The 24,572-nt window shown below is 36.6% G+C and overlaps 1 long non-coding RNA gene across 2 annotated transcripts; it reads right to left on the bottom strand.

Annotated features, from left to right (window-relative positions):
* Positions 1-1,218: 1,218 nt before the first annotated feature.
* Positions 1,219-24,353, bottom strand: LOC113620044 (uncharacterized). 2 transcript variants are annotated; one of them, XR_003432638.1, is made up of 5 exons: positions 23,817-24,353; positions 21,027-21,085; positions 13,952-14,034; positions 6,213-6,320; positions 1,219-2,531 (listed from the first exon to the last, which is right to left on the bottom strand). It is a non-coding gene; the product is annotated as an uncharacterized LOC113620044 (long non-coding RNA). The 2 variants fall into 2 exon arrangements; XR_003432639.1 differs by lacking the exons at positions 13,952-14,034; positions 21,027-21,085; positions 23,817-24,353 and adding an exon at positions 9,962-10,107.
* Between the last annotated feature and the right edge of the window lie 219 nt (positions 24,354-24,572).

Raw genomic sequence — 24,572 nt, 5'->3', positions numbered from 1 at the left:
CGGACTCTCAACCACTGCGCCACCAGGGAAGCCCAGATTCTGCTGTTTTAATTAGTAGATTTAAAAGTTAATTAACACTGGGTGTGAAAATAACATTTGTGAAACTAATATCAAAATAATTATTCGTATAGAACATAATGCAAGATTTATTTAGATGTTTATTTTAGCTCTGAGAAAAATGTTGAAGATTATTCTATCATAGGTTGAATTGTTTTTGGAATATTTTCCATTCTATGACTATAAACAATGACTAAATGGATTCATCCCTGCAGTTAACCTATAATTTTCTTATATCACTTAGAGTCACATGCAAAAATTTTAATTTACATTATTAAAAATTCTACTAAGTGATTTCACATTCATTGTTATGCTTGACAGAATCAAAATTATAATAACCTGACATGTATATATTACACAAAATATTCCTAATTGGAAAAAAAATCGTAATATCACATTTATCATGTTGCTCCTTTTTCTAAAATAAGAACTGCATCTCTACATTTTATTCTTAAATGTTTGAGAGTTGAATTATCATTATTGTGATTTTTTTCTTTAAATACGTAACAAGAAAAATATTTCTCCTATCCTCATGTTGTAATTCCAATAGCTACCAAACAAAAAGAGCTAACATACTTGTACTAAGATCTTATATCTCTGCCTCTCTACATTTTCTTTTGTGGGTGAGAAATCGTAGATAAAACAGAAACTCAAATTCAATGGTGGCTTAGTATCTATTACTGTGTGACTTAGGAAAATGAGTGAATAATTTGGTGGGTCAATTCTTATACTCCTACTAGCAGGATCATGCTAGGATTAGTAACTTAATGTTTCACAAGTCTTTTTTATCCTTGAATATGGTATCCCCATTCCTCTCAATATTAGCCTAACAAAAGAGAATAAGATGGTCACATTGGCTATTGTAACTAATTTTACCCCAATAAATTTTCAAGAAATCTGGGGGGAGAAAAATTAAGATGTGTGTTAAGGTCAAGAGGTCAAAGTCTGCCTTCTAGGTTCAAGGAGAGCAAAAGAGCTATTTAAATCCAAAGTTGTGAAATTTCGGGTTTCCTAATGCCAGCTTAATTACAAAACATTTTGTACACAAATTCTCCTATAAACTTTAGTAATTTGTGCTATCATAATGATTTTTCTTTTATTCAATATGTCAACCTACTTGCAGCAAAACTTTCTAATGGAAAAGAAAAAATATATAAACTCATTGCATGATGATATTAGTTTGAGTAATAGATATTTATTCAAAAATCCAATTGGCAGGAACACTTTTTCACTGCTGGTAGGAATACAAAATGGCACTGCCCTTTGGAAGATAGCCTGACAGTTTCTTACAAAATTAAACATCGTCTTAGGATACAATTCAGTGATCGCACTCCTAGATACTTACTCTAATGAATTGGGAAAATTATTTTACCACAAAAATATGCACACAAATGATTGTAGCAGCTTTATTCATAATTGCCAAAAATTGATAGCAACCAAGATATCCTTTAAGAGCTGAATGGATAAACTGACCATTATACAACCATACAATAGAATTTTACTCAACAATAAAAAGAAATGTGTTCTCAAACCAGGAAATGACATGGAGGAATCTAAAATGTGTATTGCTAAATTAAATAAGGCAGTATGAAAAGGCAGTATACCATATGATTTCAACTATATGACATTCTGTAAAGGCAAACTCTAGAGAGTGCAAAAACATCAGTGGTTGCCAGGAGTTTGGGGGAAGGGTAAGAGAATGAGTGGGTGGAGTGCAGGGGATTTTTAGGGCAGGGAAATTTTTCTGTACTATCATAATGTTATATACAAGGTATTTTGCATTTGGCAAAATCCATAGAACTGTACAGCATGAAGAGTGAGCCCTAATGTAAACTCTGGCATTAGTTAATAATAATGTATCAATAGTGGTTCACCAGTTATAATAAATGTACCACACCAATGCAAGATATTAATAATAGAGGAAACTGAGGCCAGGGGAAGAGGAATTTTATGGGAACTCTATACTTTCTGCTCAATTTTTCAGTAAACCTTAAACTGCACTAAAAACTAAATTCTATTAATTAAAAAGAAAAGCTCAGTTGACTATATAACAATAGAGTCACATCCTTAAATTGAGTAATGATGTTATTTTCAACTTCTATTTGAACTCAATAGATTAAGCAAGTAATTTAAAACAATTCTTCAAATGGAAACAATTAGAAAAACTGGATCCCCATTTCATACCATATTAAAAAATAATGTCCAGAGGGGTCTAAGATTTAAATGGAAGTAAATATACAAATAACATACATAATCTTTGGATTGGCAAACTGTTATCTATGCATGGAAATCTAATATGATTAACAGAGGGAGATTTTTAATACACACACATAAAAATGCACATGTGGAAAAATATAAACAAAATCAGTAGGTTCTCACTAAAAGTTCAAATTTTGTTTCCATGTATTAACAAGACTGATATCTATATTATACCAGGAGCTCTTACAAATTGTTGAGGAAAAAAGACAAGCAACCTGAAAAACAACAAAAATGAAGGGAAAATATGAATATTCAGAGAAGCAAATCCAAATAGCCAAACAGGAAAAGTTGTTCAAATGCACAGTAGTGAAGGAAATACTGTTTAAAAAAACGATGAATATCTATCTATCTATACATATCCATTAGACTGAAGATGGTTTAAAACTTTCTATAACATCTTAACTGGCGAGACTATTTGAAAAGGGATATACCCTCATACATTGCTGGTGCTCATTTGTTTGGAGAGCAATTTGACAATAACTATCAAAATAAAATAAATACAGAAGACGATATGTCAGAGTAGCAGGAAGCAAATGAAGAGAAAGTAATCTGGAAGAAACAACAGCAAGAGGAGAAATTATCAGGAAGGAAGATGTGGGTAATATTGCCAAAGCTACAGAATGGTCATTTTGAAAGAGGATTAAAAATGGGCCTTAAATTTGGTAATTAAGAGAGATGATGGCCTTCAGGATAAGAGTTTCAGAAGCAGAGTAGAGAGAAAGTGGTCTGAAAAGAGCATAGAAGCTGAGAATGTGAAGTGTAGGCAACTCTTAGACCTCACACTTTCATAAAATGGTGGGAAAATGAGAAGCAGCAACGTACTCATTGTGATGTATTTTTAAGTGGAATAGTAAATTATTAAATTAAAGAAATTAAAGAGAGTTGAAGATTAATTATTAAAGAAAGAGAGTTGAAGATTAAAACCAAAACCAAAACCGAAAACAGGCTAGTTATTGTAATAAGCTTTCACAAGATTTGGGAGGACAGAAGAACCGGTACAGCAAAAGAATTACTACCCTTAGGGATGAGGGATAACCCTTCCACTAAGGATATTTTCATATCCTCCTTTCTAGTTGAAGATTTGATGGGAGGAAAGAGAACACCTAGTCCTCGGGTGGGACAACTAATTAGGAGGGGCAGAGATGGAAAATCAGTGGCAAGAAACCTCACCGATGTTCAAAGGGAAGAAAATATGAATACAAAAAAAAAGAATGCAGCCACCTACAAGCCAAGGAAAGCAGCCCGGAACAGGTTCTTCCCTGATGGCCCTTAGAAGGAACCATCCCTGCCAACACCTTGGTCTCAGGCTTCTAGTCTCCAGAAATGTGAGAAATTAAATATCTGTTGGTTAAACCACCCAGTCTATTTGGTACTTTGTCACAGCAGTCCTAGCAAACTATTACAGATTTATTATTTATCTAAGGACACCCTTGGTTAGATGGCCCACTAACAGTCCCCATATAATTAATAGTTTTTCCTCGTAGAGAATTAAATGAATTAGCCAATTTTGAGTGTTGATTATTGTTTTTTTTTTTTATAGCTCCCACTAAATCTGTAGGCCCAGCTTTCAGAGATAATTTACACGTATATTATAATGGAGAGAAGACGTAATGTATGATGGATTTGTGTGCGAAATCTCTCTTTGTTCAAAAGGTATTCCTTCTTTCCTCCTCCTTATTCCTCTCCATTGACCTGGTCTGGATGATGTAGCAGAACTGGGACTAGATGTTCCCGTGGTTGTAGGAGAGGCAGTGGCTGGGTCCCAATGCCTCCCCCCACGGGTTGCCCTGTCAGCCCTGCAGAACTGTGGCTAAAGAGTACCAACAAATCCCTTGGTGTGCACCCTGCAGAAAGTGCAGGTCCTGCACTGCTTGCAGTTGAAAAGGAAATTTATCTCACCAGTGGAGAGTAAAAAACAAATTTTCTTTGCACAGTTTTGGATAGCGGTGGACATTAGAATAGCCTTTGACTGTTGTCTCTTAGTGTCCTGAAGTATTGATTATTATGAAGAATTTAAAAGCCATTTTGTCTAGAGTATATGGTTATCTGATTTCAACAAGGTCCTAAAGCAATTTTACTTTCCTCTTTCACTTTGCTATTGCAAGACAGATGTTACCGTAGTTTAACAGTAGAGTTTTGCCACGACATACCACATTTTTTTGACATGCATAACAGTGGCAGGGGATTTAAGACCAATTTTAATAACTGAAGGATTCAAAAATGTCTTTCAATGCCATAATTGTACAAAAATATTGGATGTGACCCCTGTGTAGCTAGTTGGTATATAAAAATCATTTTTTAAATTTTTATAAAAGGTATTTTATAGTTTTTGTACATCCCTACTACAAAAGGTTGTGAAATTGCCATAAAATAAGTATCAAAATATAAGGTAAAAAAGAGAGGAAAAGCTGCACACTTTTTATAACCAAGATCATCTTTAAGCTCAAAGCCAAACATGCAAATTCTAACATTTTCCCTAAATCTGCTACATAACCAGGAGTCTTTTGGAGAGACTAAAAATAAGCAAAATGTGAAAAAGAAACAATTCTAAATTCCATGCATGATAGCCAGGTTCAGAAGAACCCCAAGAAATTTAAATTCAGCTAATGGGTTTATAGTAAGCAATCCAGAGAATTAAAGATCCTTAGGCAGCTCTTCCTTCCATTTGAAACTATATCCTGTTGCCTGGTTAAGGTTTTGCATTTTTTAGAGTCTGTGGCAGGTGCTTGCAATGTGCACATTTCAGTTTAATTTCCATCTGGGTGAACAAGAAGTCAGCTGCCTGGAGCTGAGGCATATTTACTGTGGACACAGGTAAATTTGCTCAAACTGCTCTAAGTGTAAAGAGAATAAAGGCTTAGTTGAGTAAAGAGAGAGCACAAAAACTCACTGGGATTAGAAATGATGGGTTAGACAAATATTCTTTGTAGCATTTGATATTTGCAATACGGAAATGAAATGCAGATCAGAAGAACTGACTCTTGGACCTCTTAAAACGCAGTGTCTCCTAAAGTTCCTTTAAACAAAAACATCTAAGTTACATTTCTATGTAGCTTGAGTGTACTAAGTTTACTATCACTATAAGGTATTTTTTAAAACTCTATAGATGGGGTTTTGTGAAAACTAGTACCGCATTGAAGAGAACTATTGTATCGTGAATGTCACTACCATACAAGAGATTTGCTGAGAAGAATTAATGAAGAATCCATTTTGTGAACAAACCTGTTTTGCAGAAGGAGTCAGCGCAGTTCAGAATGTCTAACTGTGGTTTGATGAATCATGACTTTAAAATTTGCCACAGGGTGAGGAAGAGGGGGAGGGAGACTTGCCGGGGATTGCACGATCCTGCCGAAACTTAAGTAAGGAAAAGAAAATGCCCTTCCTTTCCTTGAATTACTTGTATTTTTCTTTACGAGGCAATTCGAGTTTAATGTGACACATGCTTCAAACTGAAACATAAACTCTTAAAAATAAAAACAGAAGAAGCTTTTTTCAAGTTACTCATTTCACTTTAAGGAAAAATGGTAGAAAGGCCACATTTTTTTCCATGGGAGGGCACTCGGAAGTGCTTAAATACTTGTGTCTTGAAGAAGCTGTAGTGCTTAACAAATTACAGTAAAGTTATTTCAGCTACTGAAACATACTATTCTTTATTTCTGCTGGTCTCATGAAGGCTCAGAAAAGATTTTAGGACTGATTTCTAGGGCAAGGCATTCTCTGCCTTTGAGCTTCTCTCTGCGGAAATTCTATTCATATTTTAAGACACAGCTCAAAAGCCAATCCTCTATAGCATAACTTCAAATCTCTACAGAAAGGAGTGTTACTTCTCAGGAAAGCAAACAGCACATTGGTTGGATCTTGAATACAGAATCATTTCACTTGAATGTTTAGCGTACCTATTTTTATATTGTTGCTCTCCCCTACTAGATCAAGTTTCTGCAGGATGCACTCTTATTCGTTCTCTAATTGTCCACAGGGCTGTGCAAGTTGTAGGGGCACACACACTGAAAAGCAAACATTTATTCAATTATTTAGCAAAATAATTCAACTCTACAGTCACTATGTGTGAGCTCTCCAACAAATGTTAGCAATCACATGTACTAGGTCCTCTTCCAAGCACTGGGGACTTGGTGAAAAACAAGACAAAAATCTATGACCCTCACAGAACTTACATTTTAATGACACAAGTTGTATTATGTCAGAGAGCCCACTCCAAAAAAAAAACAAAAAACTTACAAAAAACTTTTTGTCCCTATGGAATTTTTAAATAATCTACTCATTAGAGTATAGACTTTGAAATTGCACTTTTGCCTTATGAGGTAATTGCAGCCAATAGATCATAAATGGAAGATTGTCTGATAGTTTAGGTCATTCTCTTATAATCATAGCCAATATCTTTGATTAAAAAAAAAAGAAGAAGAACCAGAGTAAGTTGATAACATAAGGCAGTAAAAATTTAACCTTTGAAAGCATCTAAATTCAATTCTTTGCCCCTTGTGGACATACTGTGAAGAAATCCCATCTATCCCTCCATAATATGGATCAGAAAGGGTTGTGAGAAAAGAGAACCTTGAAAAATCCAGGATTGGCATTGTGTCCAAAAGTGAAAGTCAAATTCAGGAGGAATAGCTTATCCCACATTGGCCAATAGAAGCAGGAACACACAGAGGAGGATCAGAAGACAAATCTACTCCAATAAAAATTAATTAAAAAAAAAAAAAAGACAAATCAACTAAAGCTAACTGTAGTAGCTCTCAACAGTAGAGGGGCAAAAGGCCAGACTGTTCAAAGTCTATGTAAAGGGCCAGAACAGGTCAGATGGTATTAAGGAATTACTAATACTTACTGAGCTTTTGCAGTGGGCTAGGTAATGGCAAGTAGGCTTTACTAGGGAGGAGGGTAGAGGACTAGATTCAAGACACAGAGAGAAGGTTTTGGCAAGTTAAGCCTTGTGGGAGCCTCAGCAACTCACCCGGGGAAGATAGCATTAGAAGTAAGGGAAGCTTTTCAACTAGCTTGTCATCATTTTACAAGTAAATTAACCTCTTCTTAATGTAAATAATATCTGTGGTATTGTTGATTTGTGCTGTCAAATGTAAGTTCCCTGGATTAGTCAGGATTGCTAATGCAGAAACTGAACTCCAACAAGCTCAGTCAGAAAGGGGGAAATAGAGGAGAACAGGACTAGAGGTCTTTTTTGTAACTCAAGTACAGATCTAGCCCTCAGACTGTTAGAGCTAGGAATTTGCATGTTGTTTGAAGTTTCTGTCTCTTTCTCTTATCTCTGCATTAATCAGACTAGTTTTTCTCCTAATGGTGGGAAACTTAACAGACAAAATTCTTGTCCTTCACACTTCTCATCACTTCTCTATCAGAGGAGCATTGCTCCTTCCCCTGTCTGGGAAAAAAAAAATCCTGGAAGGGTTCCAATTGTCCTAGCTTGGCCGATACCTTATACCTTAAACCATCCACTGGGGACGGAGAGCTGATGTACTATGACTGGAGGACTTTACCAGAAATGGTTGGTTGGTTTTACACAAAAGAAGGTAGGGTTATTCTTAACATCAGTAAGAATGTTTCTCAGAACAAGCAACAAACGTCTGCAACATTCTTTCAGGGACGGAATCCACTGTCTTCCTTAGTATCTCCACTTTTATTGCCTGGAAAGGTTTAAAATCCTTAACTCTCAGCCTACAATGCATTGCCTTTATTTTCCCCTTGGTATAGCTGGAAAAAAGTCATCTACATTCTATACAGTGATTTATGGATAATAGGAAATTTTAAAAGTAAGGAAAGGCTCGACTCTCCCAGACTACCAGGAATTCGGCCCACTGTTCTGGCAGCAACCCTTCCCTCTAATAAATTCTATCTTTACATTAAAAAAAAAGTAAGGAAAATTTTTGTACATTGCTTCCATCATGAACAACAGGCAAAGAATAAATTCTCCCTTTGGTACTGACTTAATGTGAAAAAACAATCAAATCCTACTTTCCGTATAAGTAGCATCAAAGTTAATCGGTTTAATTATTTATGCATTTGCTGTTTTTGCAAATGTGTTATAAATTTGTAACCACTTGCCATGAACAGATAAGGCCTACTTTCTTTTTACAATTGTCACAGAACCTCATTTCATTTATTCTTTATCGTAGTGAAATATTGTGAAGGTGGGGAAAATATAGTCCTTATCAATGTACAACCACCAACATGATCTTTTTGTTGTTTTTACATTTTTGCTACTCTGATCACAAGCCTTTAGTTTATACAGTACATCACTATTTGCAAAGTCCCGTTATATGATTCTCTCATTTTATCATGGTTGACTGCCATGTTCTTTCTTGGCTCAGCCCATTCCAATGTAACATAAAAAAGCCTTTGGGCTAGAGATTGACTGACTGAATAAGATGTGCATTGTCATTTAGGTATAGACAGAAATAAGATGAAGAGTAGAACTGAATTTTCATGACTTTTCATAAGATGTACATTCAACTGGATAGCCCTCAAAGGTAGCAAATTTGAGGTAATGAGAGCTTATTAAAAGTATGTTTTTTGTTGGGAATTTCATGACTGGTTTGTAAGGCTCCCAATTGCTGCCAGTTTACTGCTTAGCTAAGAGGTCCATTTGTAGTCAGGAGGACAAGAAGTATCCAATTAAGGTTTACAGTCTACCCCAAATTCTAGAAGATTCATTCTAAAGATGGAGACAAAGAGTACTTAGGAATGTCCACCATTTTGCACTTAGGAAAAGCACAACTTTTCATGTGGAATGTGAGATTTAGGTTCAGATCAGTTCTTAGAATACACACTAAGTCAAGGGTGAATTTCCCAAAGGTACTAATTCAAATCATTTTGTAGTTATAACTCTAAATAATGTATATGTCATTGATAGCTCCAGAAGAATGTTTGATTCAGGTTCTGGAGAATAGAAAGCAAATGCCCAAAGCCTTGGAAGATTGGTGTGCAATATAACATTTAAATTTCCTTTAAAAGAAAAAGTCTAAATCAAAAATATTTATTTTACTAAAAAAAGAAAGCAATCTTTTTATAAAGATTGGCACCTTGCTTTTCTTTTTTTATATATATTATTGAGAACATTAACCAACATCTCTCATTTTTAATCTTCTTTTTCTCCTAATGGTTGATATTTTCATGTTGCTTTTTTGATGCCTGAAGGTAATGACCTACTTTCATATACATTCAGAGATTATAATTGCACTATTATAAAGGAAAATGATGATTTCAGGTAGAAATCTGTGGAAGAAAATAGATGTGTGTATATATATATATATAATATATATTCTGATATATGTATTCCATCAATGCTGAGAATACATATAAAAATATGTGAAGTGAAATAATACAATAATTTATATTTCTAATTGACAAGTTTAAACAATTGCCATGTTCATTAAGAGCCTGTTGTTGCCCTGGTTCTGTACCTGTCCTTCAAATGAAATCTTAGTTCACAGGCTCAGGGAGAAACTTTTTCCCTCAATATCATTTCTCGAGAAAAACACAGAACATGTTTTATAAAGTAAAAATGTAAGAGTTTCATCTCTGCTTTAATCTCTAAAAATACCTAAAAATGGGAAGATAATGCAATGGCTAAATATTATTTTTGTTTGCTTTATTTTATTTTGTTTTTTACCTTCTCCTCTGCAGTCAAGAGCTAAACCCTGAGGGCTTGCCTCTTCCTCTCCCATTCTATGTCCTCAGCTTCACATGTACCCTCAACCAAACAAGACTAATTTCTCTACCATTTCCCAAATAATCTCTGTTCCCACTTGTGCACATTTGCTCATCCTGTTCCCAGTAAAGACACTCCCTTTTTTCCCCATAAATCTTTGCATTCTTTAAAGTGCAGCTGCAACCTACAGTATGTACTCCTGAACTTTCCAATTCATTCCTTTGAGTAATCAAATTCTTGTTTACATTAGTACTTAATAGTTCCATAGTCTTAGAAACTTCTTTAGAGCACCCACTGAGTTTTTAATGCTTCTTTAATTTAAACCTTAAAAAGATCCTGTTAGAAATTGCTACCATCTCCATTTTTCTGTTGATAAAAATGAGGTGAGGTTCACAGAATTTCAGATTATTTTTTTCTCCTAAAGGAAAAGTGAATTAAGTGACAATATTTGAACTCAGGTCAGTTTGACTACAAATGACATTCTTGTCTACCACATAGAGCAGAGCTCAAAATATAGTAGGTGTTTGGATTAATTGTTTTTCATACATTCCCTTTCAGGATTAGAAGGAAACAATTAGTCTAATTATGACTTAAGAGGAACTGAACTCCTTTTTAATGAATTTGATGTGAATATATAGTTTCTTGTGTAGTCTTCTATGTAGTTATGTGTTTGATATCTATTTCCCCCAACAGACTATAAGTTCTTTGATTTATTTCTTATTAGTTCCATTCCCTAGCACAGTGCCTGAAACATAGTAGGCACTTAGTACTTGTTAAATGAATAATGAATGATGAGATATCTCTATATTAGAATGAGATCATTTGTCTGAGGAATTCTTTAATAAGGAATCAAATAGAACAATCTGGTTTACTTTCCATGACTGGGAAGCCGATAATATTCTTTTTTTTTTTTTTTGCGGTATGCGGCCTCTCACTGTTGTGGCCTCTCCCGTTGCGGAGCACAGGCTCCGGATGTGCAGGCTCAGTGGCCATAGCTCACGGACCCAGCCGCTCCGCAGCATGTGGGATCTTCCCGGACTGGGGCACGAACCCGTGTCCCCTGCATCGGCAGGCAGATTCTCAACCACTGCGCCACCAGGGAAGCCCCCCGATAATATTCTTTTTTTTTTTTTTAAGAAGATGTTGGGACAGGAATTTTTATTAATTAATTAATTTATTTTTGCTGTATTGAGTCTTCGTTTCTGTGCGAGGGCTTTCTCTAGTTGTGGCAAGCTGGAGCCACTCTTCATTGCGGTGCGCGGGCCTCTCACTATCGCAGCCTCTCTTGTTGCGGAGCACAGGCTCCAGACACGCAGGCTCGGCAGCTGTGGCTCACGGGCCTAGTTGCTCCGCAGCATGTGGGATCTTCCCAGACTGGGGCTCGAACCCGTGTCCCCTGCATTGGCAGGCAGACTCTCAACCACTGTGCCACCAGGGAAGCCCTCGATAATCTTTTAGGCTCAAAGGAAATCTACTAGCAGTGCTTGGACAGAATAAAGATGAGCCAATACTGGCTGTTACATAATACAACACAGGTCCTGTGACTGAGCAACAGATATGGAAAATTTATATCTGTGAAATCAATTCTAGTTTCAGTTTCTGCATTATAACATTCTTTTTTCTCCCTTTCTTCATTTTAAAATGAAATTTTTTAGTTAATTAATGATATGATGACAGTAATGAAAAATGGCTTTCTTGTTTAATAACCCATTGTGGACACATTATTAACTAACAAAATTTGGAGTGACCAGAATGGGATTTAGAAGAATATCATTGTAAGGAAAAAAATATTTGGATATAATTTTTAAAAACAGGACTGGCAGGTAGAGGAGAGTGGAGAGGAACATTTTAAGGGTGAAACTAACTGAGAGAAGCGAGGATAAAAGAAGCACTGTTAATACCTGCCTGACTTGGATAAGTTCCCGAGTAAATAAATCCTTTACATGGGACCAGTGCAGAGTTATTTGAAACTGAGTAAGGAGGCAATTCAATCCATCATGGTAAACCTGAATTAAGACTCTTTGTTTCTTTAATGCTCTAGCTACTGCTGATATAAAGTACATCTCCAACCAATCAACAGGCTTTATCTACCTATGATTCTGAACTCTGAAACAGAAAGCTTTACAGGGCATTGTGCCTGGGTGAGCAGGTGGGAAGGTAATGATGCAACTGTTTATTTATGGTTAACTAGCTGATTCTTTGTGGTTTAAGACTGAAACTCAACAGATTCCACCCTGTAGGACACACTCAGGCACTTATTTGAGATTCTGGAGACAAGCTTAAGCCTTCCTCAAAAGAGCAAATGCAAACCAAGGAGTGTGGAGAGGGGTGTTGCAGCCCCAGTAGAAATGTTTTACCTCCTATAGCAATGCTTTATCATTTAAGTTATAAAATTGAATTGGTTCTGTTCTGCTGTAATACAAATGTGTGTGTGTGTGTCTGCCTGTGTGTGCAACATTTACTCAATGTCAAGGTTCCTGAATTGCAGTAACTTAAATTTTCTCAATATTTTTGAACAGGTGATAATGGACAGCATTTCATTTGGAAAAGTTTAAACACACTAGGAAAGTGGACTCTGCTATAGAATCTGACTCAAAGGGGACCACAGTCATCACGTTATATTCATCTTACTCTGATTCCTGCATAGAAGCTTCATTGGCACTTTGCTGAACAACATTGCGTAGATTTTTCCAAGAATAATAAGGCAAATATTGATTCAGAAAGGTACGTTTACTCATGGTCATTTTTCAATTTAAGGCCATTTTATTTAGAAAAATACATTAGAACTGTACTTACTAAGACCAGAAACATTAATAATTCACTATATTTATAAGACATCTCAGATAGAGTGCTTCAAACCACTTTATTGGTTTGAGTGGAATATTTAAAATACTTATAAATATGTATACTTTATATTATGTATACATTATATACTTATATATATAATGTTTGCTTATTTTTGAGTATAGATGATAAAGTTGTCTTCTTGCCAATAATCATGTTACTGTTCGAATGAAGTATATGATTGATCACCTGGAATTTTATCTTCTGACTGCCTGATTCTTGACAAAACCACCGTGCAGTCAGGGACATTAAAAAGTGGCTAGTGGGCTTCCCTGGTGGCGCAGTGGTTGAGAGTCCGCCTGCCGATGCAGGGGACATGGGTTCGTGCCCCGGTCCGGGAAGATCCCACATGCCGCGGAGCGGCTGGGCCTGTGAGCCATGGCCGCTGAGCCTGTGCGTCTGGAGCCTGTGCTCCGCAACGGGAGAGGCCACAACAGTGAGAGGCCCGCGTACCGCAAAAAAAAAAAAAAAAGTGCCTAGTGTTTTCTTCTCAAATATGTAACTACAAAGTCTTTAAAATGAGAGATAGAAGTGAAGTCCTATCTGCTACATTCATGAGGGGTGAAACTTTCTATTGGTTTTACACTTTAGGGCTTACAAAACTTTTGTCACATGTATTTATTCCATCCTCACAATTATATTGTGGGAAAGGTAGGGCAGGTGATATTATCATTGTACATATTTCAAAACTGAAATGCACTGAAGTTGAGATTTAGTTAAAGTGAGTAATTAGTAAATAGGAGAGTGAGGAATCTAGACCTTATACTTTCTTTGAGTGCAGACCATGGTGCCCCCTTTAACTTAGACATTTGGAGGCATAAAATTATCTAAAGTTCTAAATTACAGATTGACATAAATTATAGAAAGAAAATTATTACTTGACGGTAAAATCAAAACATAAGACCAGAATGTGAGGTTTGTAGTGACTACAAACCTACACATACACTTACCATTTAATACTGATAGAACCACAGGCATCCATTTTGTTTCCCCTCTTTAGGAGGGTGTGGGAACCTCAAAAGCACACCCATATTTCTAACTACTACATCATTATTTAATTTCCTGTACGATTCTTGAAAAACCAGGTCTTTGGGAGTTAGCACTCACCGTGTGTTCATACTCTTCAAAGTTTTCTTTCTTTTTGAAACTTGTTCTTCTCAGTCATTTTTCATGCTTGACACGAGACAAAGCTAGGTGATGAAATAATGAGATGGTTTGATTAATTCATTGTCTTTATAATGAATGGAATGCAATGAAAAGGCATCATGCATGCCTAGTTTTTGTCCGCTCAAAACCTTTTCTCTGGGTTGATTGCTCTTGAACTCTACTGTTTTTCATGATTTTCTTTGACTTAGTCTCTGAAGTTCTTTTATCCTTGAATTACCTCTTACCTTTCAGTTTTTATGTTGAAATCTTCTTTCATTATGTCTTTCCTTCTATTCCCTGAAATCACTGAAATACTTAGGTTCCAATTTTCTTAGAGTTCTTTAGAAAATAAATAGTTGACTCTCCAGACAACCTTATTTGTATTTTTGATTTCAAATAACTTATAATCCCTATAAAATTGCCAAGAATAAGTTTTATTGATTACAGGAAATGTAATACAAAATACCATTATTCCACCTTCAAAACAAACCAACTAGAAAACTACCAAAGCATGAACTTAGTCAAATACATAGATATCATGGTTTATTTTGATCTCACGTGTTGAAGAACAATCCAATTAAATAAACTTCAAAATACTCTGCCACTCTGTATGTGTGATGTATTTAAATAATTGATGGTACTATTGATTGGAATTCTTGTTTTATTCATCTTTCTAGAAATTTAGAAAATTTTATGATGTAAAGTATTCTGCTTCCATCAATGACATGAATGATATAATTTGGGAGAAGTATTAAAAATTTCAACTTAAAGACCTTGCTAATTATTGAAGAGCAAAAGATAAATTATATCATTTTCATCATTCTCAAACTACCCATCTTAGATTTTTAAAAAATATCATCAAGATGATGACTTTCCCACCCTCACCCCCCAAGAAAACCTTACACTTTCTACAGATTCTGGGCTAAAAATATAGGAATGATTTTTAAGAAAAAAAGTTTAGGAAACCTTGTATTTCTTCTTAAGGAAATAAATTTGGGAAAGAAAAAAATCAACCAGTCTACCATGAGTTCATCACTTTCAAATGAGAGGAGATTTGGAAACTTTTGATGGGACATCAGTAGATATTTTTCCCCTAAAACTGTGGCCATTGGCTAATATTTCAGCACAATTTTGGGTAGAGGAGCAACGCAATTAAGAAATGTTCCAGGAAATATTCTGTGCTATTTCACATGATACATAGTTGATGCTAGGATGACATTACTTCTCTGAGAATATGACAAGACATATGGAAAAACAGGGAGTATCAATCTAAAAGTACCTCTTGAAGGTATTTGGATTATGGATGGTTACCTCAGGTGTCAGGTACACAGAAAGCTACTTCGGTGAGCAAGAGGCAGAATGTATTCTACGTACAAATGCTGAGGCTTGCTACAACTGGTTCATCAGGGTGGGGCCATAAGAGTCAACCAAGGAAAAAACTACATCACACACAAAATGCAAACATCAAGCCAGTTGTTGGCCAGAGTCCTGACAGAGCCCTTAGTAAGATTATTAAGAAATAGATACCTTGGCTCACCATAGAGTATACAATGTGAATCACAAATGCTCATCAGGATAGCTAATTTTTATGGACACTTTGTGGGTCATTTATTACTGATAGAGTTCCAAGTATAAAGGCTATTCTATTTTTTACTATTTTCTTAATGGGATTGGAAAAACTCACACATCCAGTAACTAACTTTACCTGAAATCCAGTGTGATGAAACATTGAGTTATGAAGGTCTTTTAATTAAACTATTTTATTTGAGCTATAATTTAAAACATTAGATAAAAACTAGAAATAGTAAGGAAGACAAAAAGATTCTTTCACAAAAATAAAACCATAATCCAGTTTTACAGAATCAGTCATTACAAAGTAAATCTACAAGTTACAGAATAAAGCAGTGGCATTAGGTGAAGCTTTAAAGCTAGAATTAATTAAACTACTTCCAATCATACCCATTTATTTTTCACTCTGTATTTCCTATATGTCTTATATGTAGAATCTGAACATTTTCCACAGAGAAATCCTCTTTTCCATCCAAAATCATCTTTCATCTTTTTTCTGCCTTCCAATTTTGCTTCAGCCCATCTTTTAAAGGCAAAAGATAATATTTATTGCACACATACACACTGTAGAGCATTATGCAAAAACTTTGTACCATGTATTACCGGAGATAATTCTTGTAACAGTCAGTGAACCAGATACCATTATTATCCTTACCTTACAAGAGGCCTCACATTGGTTAGATAACTTGCCCACAGTCTATATGTGAGAGAACTTGAACTTAAACAGGGGGCAATTATTCTCTAAAGACCAGGCTCTGAAAAGCTATACCACAAGCAATCCAAGTGCAAGCCTCTTTCTTATAGAACTTTAATTTTAATACAGTTTAGTGTTACATGAACTTCGAAAGTTATGAGAAAATGAACTAAGCCAGAGGAGTAAAACTTCGTTTCACACACATACACACACACACACACACACACACACACAAAATTTTTTTTTTTGGTTTGCTTATTTGTTTTTTACCATTCTTAAAGAAGTTTTTGGGGGGAGTGACTTTATGTCATTTCTCTCATCTATAAAAGAAGGATGGTGTCAATGTCATTTACTTTATGTATCCATGGACGTGATGTGAAAAAATGGTGATGTATAGTTAAGAATGGAGGCGAGAGTATACAGTGGAGAAAAGACAGTTTCTTCAATAAGTGGTGCTGGGAAAACTGGACAGCTACATGTAAAAGAATGAATCTAGAACACTCCCTAACTCCATACACAAAAGTAAACTCAAAATGGATTAAAGACCTAAATGTAAGGCCAGACACTATAAAACTCTTAGAGGAAAACATAGGCAGAACACTCTACGACATACATCACAGCGAGATCCTTTTTGACCCACCTCCTAGAGAAATGGAAACTAAACCAAAAATAAACAAATGGAACCTAATGAAACTTAAAAGCTTTTGAACAGCAAAGGAAACCATAAACAAGATGGAAAGACAACCCTCAGAATGGGAGAAAATTTTTGCCGACAAAGCAACTGACAAAGGATTAATCTCTAAAATGTACAAGCGGCTCATGTAGCTCAATATCAAAAAACAAACAACCCAATGCAAAAATGGGCAGAAGACCTAAGACATTTCTCCAAAGAAGATACACAGACTGCCAACAAACACATGAAAGAATGCTCAACATCATTAATCATTAGAGAAATGCAAATCAAAACTACAATGAGATATCATCTCACACCAGTTAGAAAGGCCATCATCAAAAAATCTACAAACAATATATGCTGGAGAGGGTGTGGAGAGAAGGGAACCCTCCTGCACTGTTGGTGAGAATGTAAATTGATACAGCCACTAAGGAGAACAGTATAGACGTTCCTTAAAAAACTAAAAATAGAACTACCATATGAACCAGCAATCCCACTACTGGGCATATACCCTGAGAAAACCACAATTCAAAAAGAGTCATGTACCAAAATATTCATTGTAGCTCCATTTACAATAGCCAGGACATGGAAGCAACCTAAGTGTCCATCAACAGATAAATGGATAAAGAAGATGTGGCACATATACAATGGAATATTACTCAGCTATAAAAAGGAACGAAACTGAGTTATTTGTAGTGAGGTGGATGGACCTAGAGACTGTCCTACAGAGTGAAGTAAGTCAGAAAGAGAAAAACAAATACCATATGCTAACACATATATATGGAATCTGAAAAAAAAAATGGTCATGAAGAACCTAGGAGCAAGACGGTAATAAAGATGCAGACCTACTAGAGAATGGACTTGTGGATACGGGGAGGGGGAAGGGTAAGCTGGGACAAAGTGAGAGAGTGGCATGGACATATATACACTACCAAACGTAAAATAGATAGCTAGTGGGAAGCAGCCGCATAGCACAGGGAGATCAGCTCGGTGCTTTGTGACCACCTAGAGGGGTGGGAGGGAGGGAGACGCAAGAGGGAAGAGATATGGGGACATATGTATAACTGATTCACTTTGTTATAAAGCAGAAACTAACACACCATTGTAAAGCAATTATACTCCAATAAAGATGTTAAAAAACAAAACAAAACAAAACTACAATGAGGTATCACCTCACACCAGTCAGAATGACCATCATCAAAAAATCTACAAACAGGGCTTCCCTGGTGGCGCAGTGGTTGAGAGTCCGCCTGCCGATGCAGGGAATACGGGTTCGTGCCCCGGTCCGGGAAGATCCCACATGCCGCAGAGCGGCTGGGCCCGTGAGCCATAGCCGCTGAGCCTGCGCGTCCGGAGCCTGTGCTCCGCAACGGGAGAGGCCACAACAGTGAGAGGTCCGAGTACTGCAAAAAAAAAAAAAAATCTACAAACAGTAAATGCTGCAGAGGGTGTAGAGAAAATGTAGCCCTCTTGCACTGTTGGTGGGAATGTAAACTGATACAGCCAGTATGCAGAACAGTATGGAGGTTCCTTAAAAAACTAAAAATAGAACTACCACATGACCCAGCAATCCTACGACTGGGCATATACCCTGAGAAAACCATAATTCAAAAAGAGTCATGTACCAAAATGTTCATTGCAGCACTCTTGACAATTGTGAGGACATGGAAGTGACTTAAGTGTCCATCGACAGATGAATGGAGAAAGAAGATGTGGCACATATATACAATGGAATATTGGTCGCCATAAAAAGAAACGAAATTGAGGTATTTGTAGTGAGGTGGGTGGACCTAGAGTCTGTCATACAGAGTGAAGTAAGTCAGAAAGAGAAAAACAAATACCGTATTCTAACACATATATATGGAATCTAAAAAAAAAAAAAAAAAAGGTTCTGATGAACCTAGGGGCAGGATAGGAATAAAGACGCAGAAGTAGAGAATGGACTTGGGGACACGGGGAGGGGGAACGGTAAGCTGGGATGAAGTGAGAGAGTAGCATTGACATATATACACTACCAAATGTAAAACAGCTAGCTAGTGGGAAGCAGCCACATAGCACAGGGGGATCAGCTCCGTGCTTTGTGACCACATAGAGGGGTGGGATAAGGAGGGAGACACAAAAGGGAGGGGATATGGGGATATGTGTATAAGTATAGCTGATTCATTTTGTTATACAGCAGAAACTAACAAAGCATTATAAAGCAATTACACTCCAATAAAGATGTTAAAAAAAAAAAAAGAGTGGTAAGATGATGAGAAACTTTGTAACATGAGAGGTAACAGCAGAGATTCTGGAATCTAATTATAGCAGAACAAATTTGATTTGCCACTGACTAGCTATATAACTTTTTAAAAGTTTCTTAATCTTTCTGTGCCTCAATTTCCCATCTGTAAAATATACATAACAATTAGTATTCCATATAGTTGCTAGTTGATTATGAGGAAAATCTCTGTAGAAATCTTAGCACAGTATGTGATACATAGACATTTCTCAATAAAGATTTATTTTGTTCCTCACAACAAATAAACTAAAGACTAGACCATAAAAATAAGAACAAAGCTGGTCCCTAATTAGGGAAGATAATTTTCCAAGATAAAATGGAGTTTTAAAATAAGACAAGTTTAGGTTTTCTTTTGTAAATAGTTGTTTTACCATTCTGCATTTTTTCGGGATAAAAGTGAAGTTATTTTGGAGAATGAATTCATTTTTTGTACTTTTTTGATGTTCTCTGAACTTCTGTGTTTTCTGAACTTCACATGATCCAATTTTCCTAAGAGTTCATCACTTAAGGAAAATAGATTAGAAGAGATCTTAAGAAGCTGAAAGAAAACAGGTGAATTATTGATGATTGCATTTCTCTTGACTGTGTTTATGAGCTTCCATTCAGAACAAACAAAATGTTTATCATTTTATTATCAGAATACTACATGTCATAAAACAGGAATGAGGGGAGTTTTATAAGCGATTTAATGAAAAGCTCTGAAGAAAAAGCAGCAGCATGTTAGAAAAAGATGCCAATGATGCTGTAGGAGCAGAAATATTACTGATACTAGAAACCAAGGAGGAGAGAAAGACATGGGCTTCTGAAGCTGTAATGTTTAATACTGGAAACTCAAGGAGATACAAAGCCCTATGGCCGAGTGCTAAGCCTGTCACAGCATGTTCTTCTTTTGAGTCTGTGGCTGTCAAGGCACTTCCTTAGCTGGTTGCTATAGAAATAATTATAGTACAGGACGCTGAGAATTCAAAGCAGATGGATGTTAAAGTAGAAACGCTGTCATCTTTGTGTGTTTGCTCTAATATCCTTAGGATTAAAAAGGAAATAAAATTAAAAGCAAAAAGCATCATTGCTTGAATTGAAAATTAAGAAATATGGGTTTCATAGTTTAATGAAGTATTTCATTTCAGCACAAAACAGTTAAGTGTGAGGTACTGGATGAAGTCCTCAGAGTAATCAACAAATGCTAACAAAAATGGGAACCAAGGGCTTCTGTCAAGTGGAAGAATATCTGATTTAATCAAGAAACTGAGGATAAGTATATTTTTGAAAGGATTATATCATCCTGTAAATGGTCTCTTTTTTAAGTTTGTGGTTATATGCTGGGATGTGACTACCTTGAAAAAAATACTCAAAAACTCAAAGCTATTTTTTTGCTATCACCGTATTAACTTTGAATCCTTCTTTCTTTTTAAATTTTTTCTTGTGAGATTTATCATATATAAAGAAGATTTTATAAGCTATAAATGTGTGCATATGTGTATATTTGTGTGTGCATCTATAAAGGCAGATAGATAGATAGATAGGTATTATTTCTATTCTGTTCTATCTTTTAGTCTTTCTCTTAACCAGTACCACAGTATCTTAATTTCTAAAATTGCATAACAAGTTTTGATATTGAATAGAGTGGTCCCAGCATCTTCTTCAAGTCTCTCTGGGCGAAGACACTTTGATAATTTTCAGCATTTAGGAAACAGTCACATTTCCCATTTTGGCATGATAATTTATGGAAGGATACAATGATAGCGATTGTGGCTTTGTAGTCAATATGAAGTAATAGATGACAGAGTTATAAAAGGGCCTAAATTGTAAGACTATGTACCTGTTCTACAGCGGCTATTATTTCCTTTGACTCATCTGATGTTGAAAACATAATTCCAGCTTGAAAAAAAAAAAACCCTGAATTGAATCTACCTGAATACCCAGGTTAATCATTCCATATTAAATACTCCTATTTAAGTTTATTTCCAGGATTTCAAGTAATTCTGCCAATTAAGAATCTAAGATAAATGTATGGATGTAATAATATTTGCATTCTTATAAGCAGTGATAAACAGCTCCATTTCTAGTTCAAAGAATGAAAGGGATTAAAATGCTAAATGGAAAATTCTAATTAAGATTTTGTTAAGCAAGAGAGCACTGTAATAAGTACTGGCATATAAGATTGATCCTGTTTGCAAGGGTCTAAGAATCGAGTTGGAAAAATGGACTTTTCTTTCTTTTTTTCTTTTTGGTTGTGCTGCGCTCCTGGCGGGATCTTAGTTCCCTGACTAGGGATTGAATCCACGCTCTCGGCAGTGAAAGCACAGAGTCCTAACCACTCAATCGCCAGGGAATTCCCAGGACTTTTCTCTACATATAAAAATTTCAACAACTAATCAAGGCTGAATATAGTAAATATTAAATGAACAGGATAGCTGTTTAGAGGAAGGGGAGGCTACCAAGACATGGAGGTCATTGAGAGAGACTTTACTGAAGACTTAAAACAGGGTAGCACTCACACAGAGAAGGTACAAAAGTGTATTCCGGACATGAGAGGCGTCATTAGCCAGTATAAAGAGACTAGAATGTACATAGTGGACTTGCTGACTAATTTCAAATTAGAAGTGAATTATATGCAAAATATGACAAATTAAATCGCAGAAAAGTCTACAGTATATACTTGTGGCATTGTAGGGCCCTTCTGTGGGTGTGAGGACTGGCTCGGTTTTTAAACTGGATGCGGAAGTGGTATTCCATGGGCACTGATGAAATCAGCCTTATGCCATCCAATTCTAATAATTTTTCATTATGTATATCGAGCCATGCTCTTGTCATCTGTCCATCTATTTTTCCTTTAGCAACATCTTGGCATATTAGCCATCACCATAGATCCCTAGTGGTTGAGTATTGCCACTTGACCTCTGCTATTCTGGAATCATATCATTCCCACTGACAGCAGGGAGCCTGGTTCTCTAATAGTATTGCCTATCACCAACCCTGGTGCAGTCACCACTGAGCTTGCCAGACATGCCAGTACCTCCATCACTAGCTTATTCTTCATAAGCTTAGTGATGAGAGCATTTTCTGGCCCTTCCAAAGAATGGTTAGCCAGCTGGTGGGTTCTTAACCGTTATACAATAGAGCCATTCTAACAAGCTTACTTCCCTGAGCGTTTTGATTTCTTCCTCAAAGCTCTGCCAGGGGAATTCTGTCGTTTGCCCTTAATTTAATAGGAGCCTTTTGTCCCCGCAAGCCTCCAGTAACCATCCCAACAATATTTTAGGACCATTTCCAGGTGTTCTTGCCAGGGAGTTTTCAGTCATGGGAGAATGCTCCCTTATTGGACAGTTCTCCCTTACGGAGCTTATCTTTCACCATCCCTAACCCCTACCCAAATCCAATGCTATCAAGATCTACTTCCTGGCCTGCTCTCTCCCACCCCCACCCCGGATTTCTTTTGCTACAATTAATCGTGTCCTGAAGTTCCTTTGGTAAATAATTCCTTTTTGCCTCTAGCAAGGAAGTACTTCCCTAGTTGGCCCATGCTGAGACTTGTTAAAGAACTAGAGGACAAGGAGGGGGAGTGGGGTCAGATCTTGAAGAGAACAATTACTATCCTCCAAAGCATCCAACTCAGTTGAGGTTTTGGTATGGTCTTCAGGCAAGAGAAGGCTGCTATTCTTCAGCAAAACAAAGTAGGCTGTGCTTGCAGGCCCAGGGGTTCAGAGGAATCAGGGGTCCCATGTTCTGAACCCATCTACCCATATGTCTCCATTCAATGTCTTAGAGCCCCACTCCTTTCCTATCAGGGCTTTGATTTTAGCATAAAAAACTTGCCAGGCTGTGGATTCAGTAATCATTATTTGTCTACTATTTTTACAATAAAAAAGTGCTTATGAAATAATAGAAAATTTATATATTGTCTTCTGCCCCCAGTTCTTGGCACAGAGTTCCTAAAGCCTTGTAATTTCCTGAGTGAGAAGAGTATTAGGGGTATCTTTTGTTCTAATATTTGGCTTTTGACCCTTGTTCCTGACGTGGAACTCCTAAATCCCTTGGAATTTACTGGGTGATAGTAGTGTCCTTTGTTCTAATGAGGAGACCCTTGGTGGGCTCTTTGATGGGGGCTGGTCACCAAAAAGAACAAGCCATGATGAGAACCTTGGAATTTTTTAGCCCCACTACCCATTCTCCAGAGAGGGGAGAAGGGCTAGAAATGGAGTTTATGATCAATCATGCCTATATGATGAAGCCTCCATAAAGATCCCTATAGTATGGGGTTTGGAGAGCTTCCCAGCGGTCAAACACATGGAGTTGCTGGGAGAGTAACGTGATGTACCCAGAGAAGGCATGGAAGCTCTGCACTCCTTCCCATATACCTTGTCCTACACGTTTTTCATCTAGATGTTCATCTGCACCTTTTATCATATTCTTTATTATATAATAAACTATTAAGTATAAGTGTTTCCCTATGTTCTGTGAACTGCTTTGTGAGCAAATTATCAAATCCAAGGGGGAGGAGGCCATGGGAACCTCTGATTTATAGCCTAGTCAAATGGAAGTTGTGGGCAACTACTACGTGTGAGTGGCATCTGAAGTGGGGAGAAGTCTTGTGGGACTAAACACTTACCTTGTAGGATCTGATGCCATCTCCAGGTAAACAGTGTCAGAACTGAGATAAATTGTATCACATCTAGCTGGTGTCAGAATTTCTTGGTGTGGAAAAACACCCACACATCTGGTGTTGGAAGTGTTGTGACTATGGTAGTAGTGTGAGAACAAAAGAGACACAGAGGAGGAAGTGAGTTTTTTCCATATAGTTCATCATCCAATCTTCAGTTCCATCTGCTTTCTAGCTACAGAAATAGTGGATCTCTTTAAATGCTTCCATGGAGGCTTTCTAACTTTCTTTCACACAGTACACCAGGTTGGTAATTGACAAATCCCTCCATATTTCTCAAATGCTTAGTATTGTGCAAGTCATTGCATCTCTTCTCACCTGTATCCCATCCCAACTCACCACTGGTGAAAATTATAGCAGTTATAATGCTAGAACGAGTAGCAGGTTTTTAACACAGTTTATCTCTTACAATGGGATCTTTATTGCTATACAGCTGGCAAGTGATCTAATTCCAAAATCACATCCAAGAGTATGCTATCTGGGACCACTTCTGAAATTACTTATTTTCAGTTGGGTTTCTGCATTGGTTTCCTAGGGCTACCATAACAAAGTCTCACAAAGTTTGTGGCATAAAACAACAGAAATTTGTTGTCTTACACTTCCAGAGTTTAGAAATCCAAAACCAAAGTGTTGGCGGGGTTGGTTCCTTCTAGGCACTCTGAGGGAGAATCTGTTCCGCGCCTCTCTCTTGGCTTCTGGTGATTA

The sequence above is a fragment of the Aethalodelphis obliquidens genome, unplaced genomic scaffold (assembly GCF_003676395.1).
Source record: "Aethalodelphis obliquidens isolate GAN/ISIS:26980383/991018 unplaced genomic scaffold, ASM367639v1 scaffold7, whole genome shotgun sequence".
Classification (NCBI taxonomy): Eukaryota; Metazoa; Chordata; class Mammalia; order Artiodactyla; family Delphinidae; genus Aethalodelphis; species Aethalodelphis obliquidens.
This window is presented reverse-complemented; position numbering and strand designations above follow the sequence as displayed.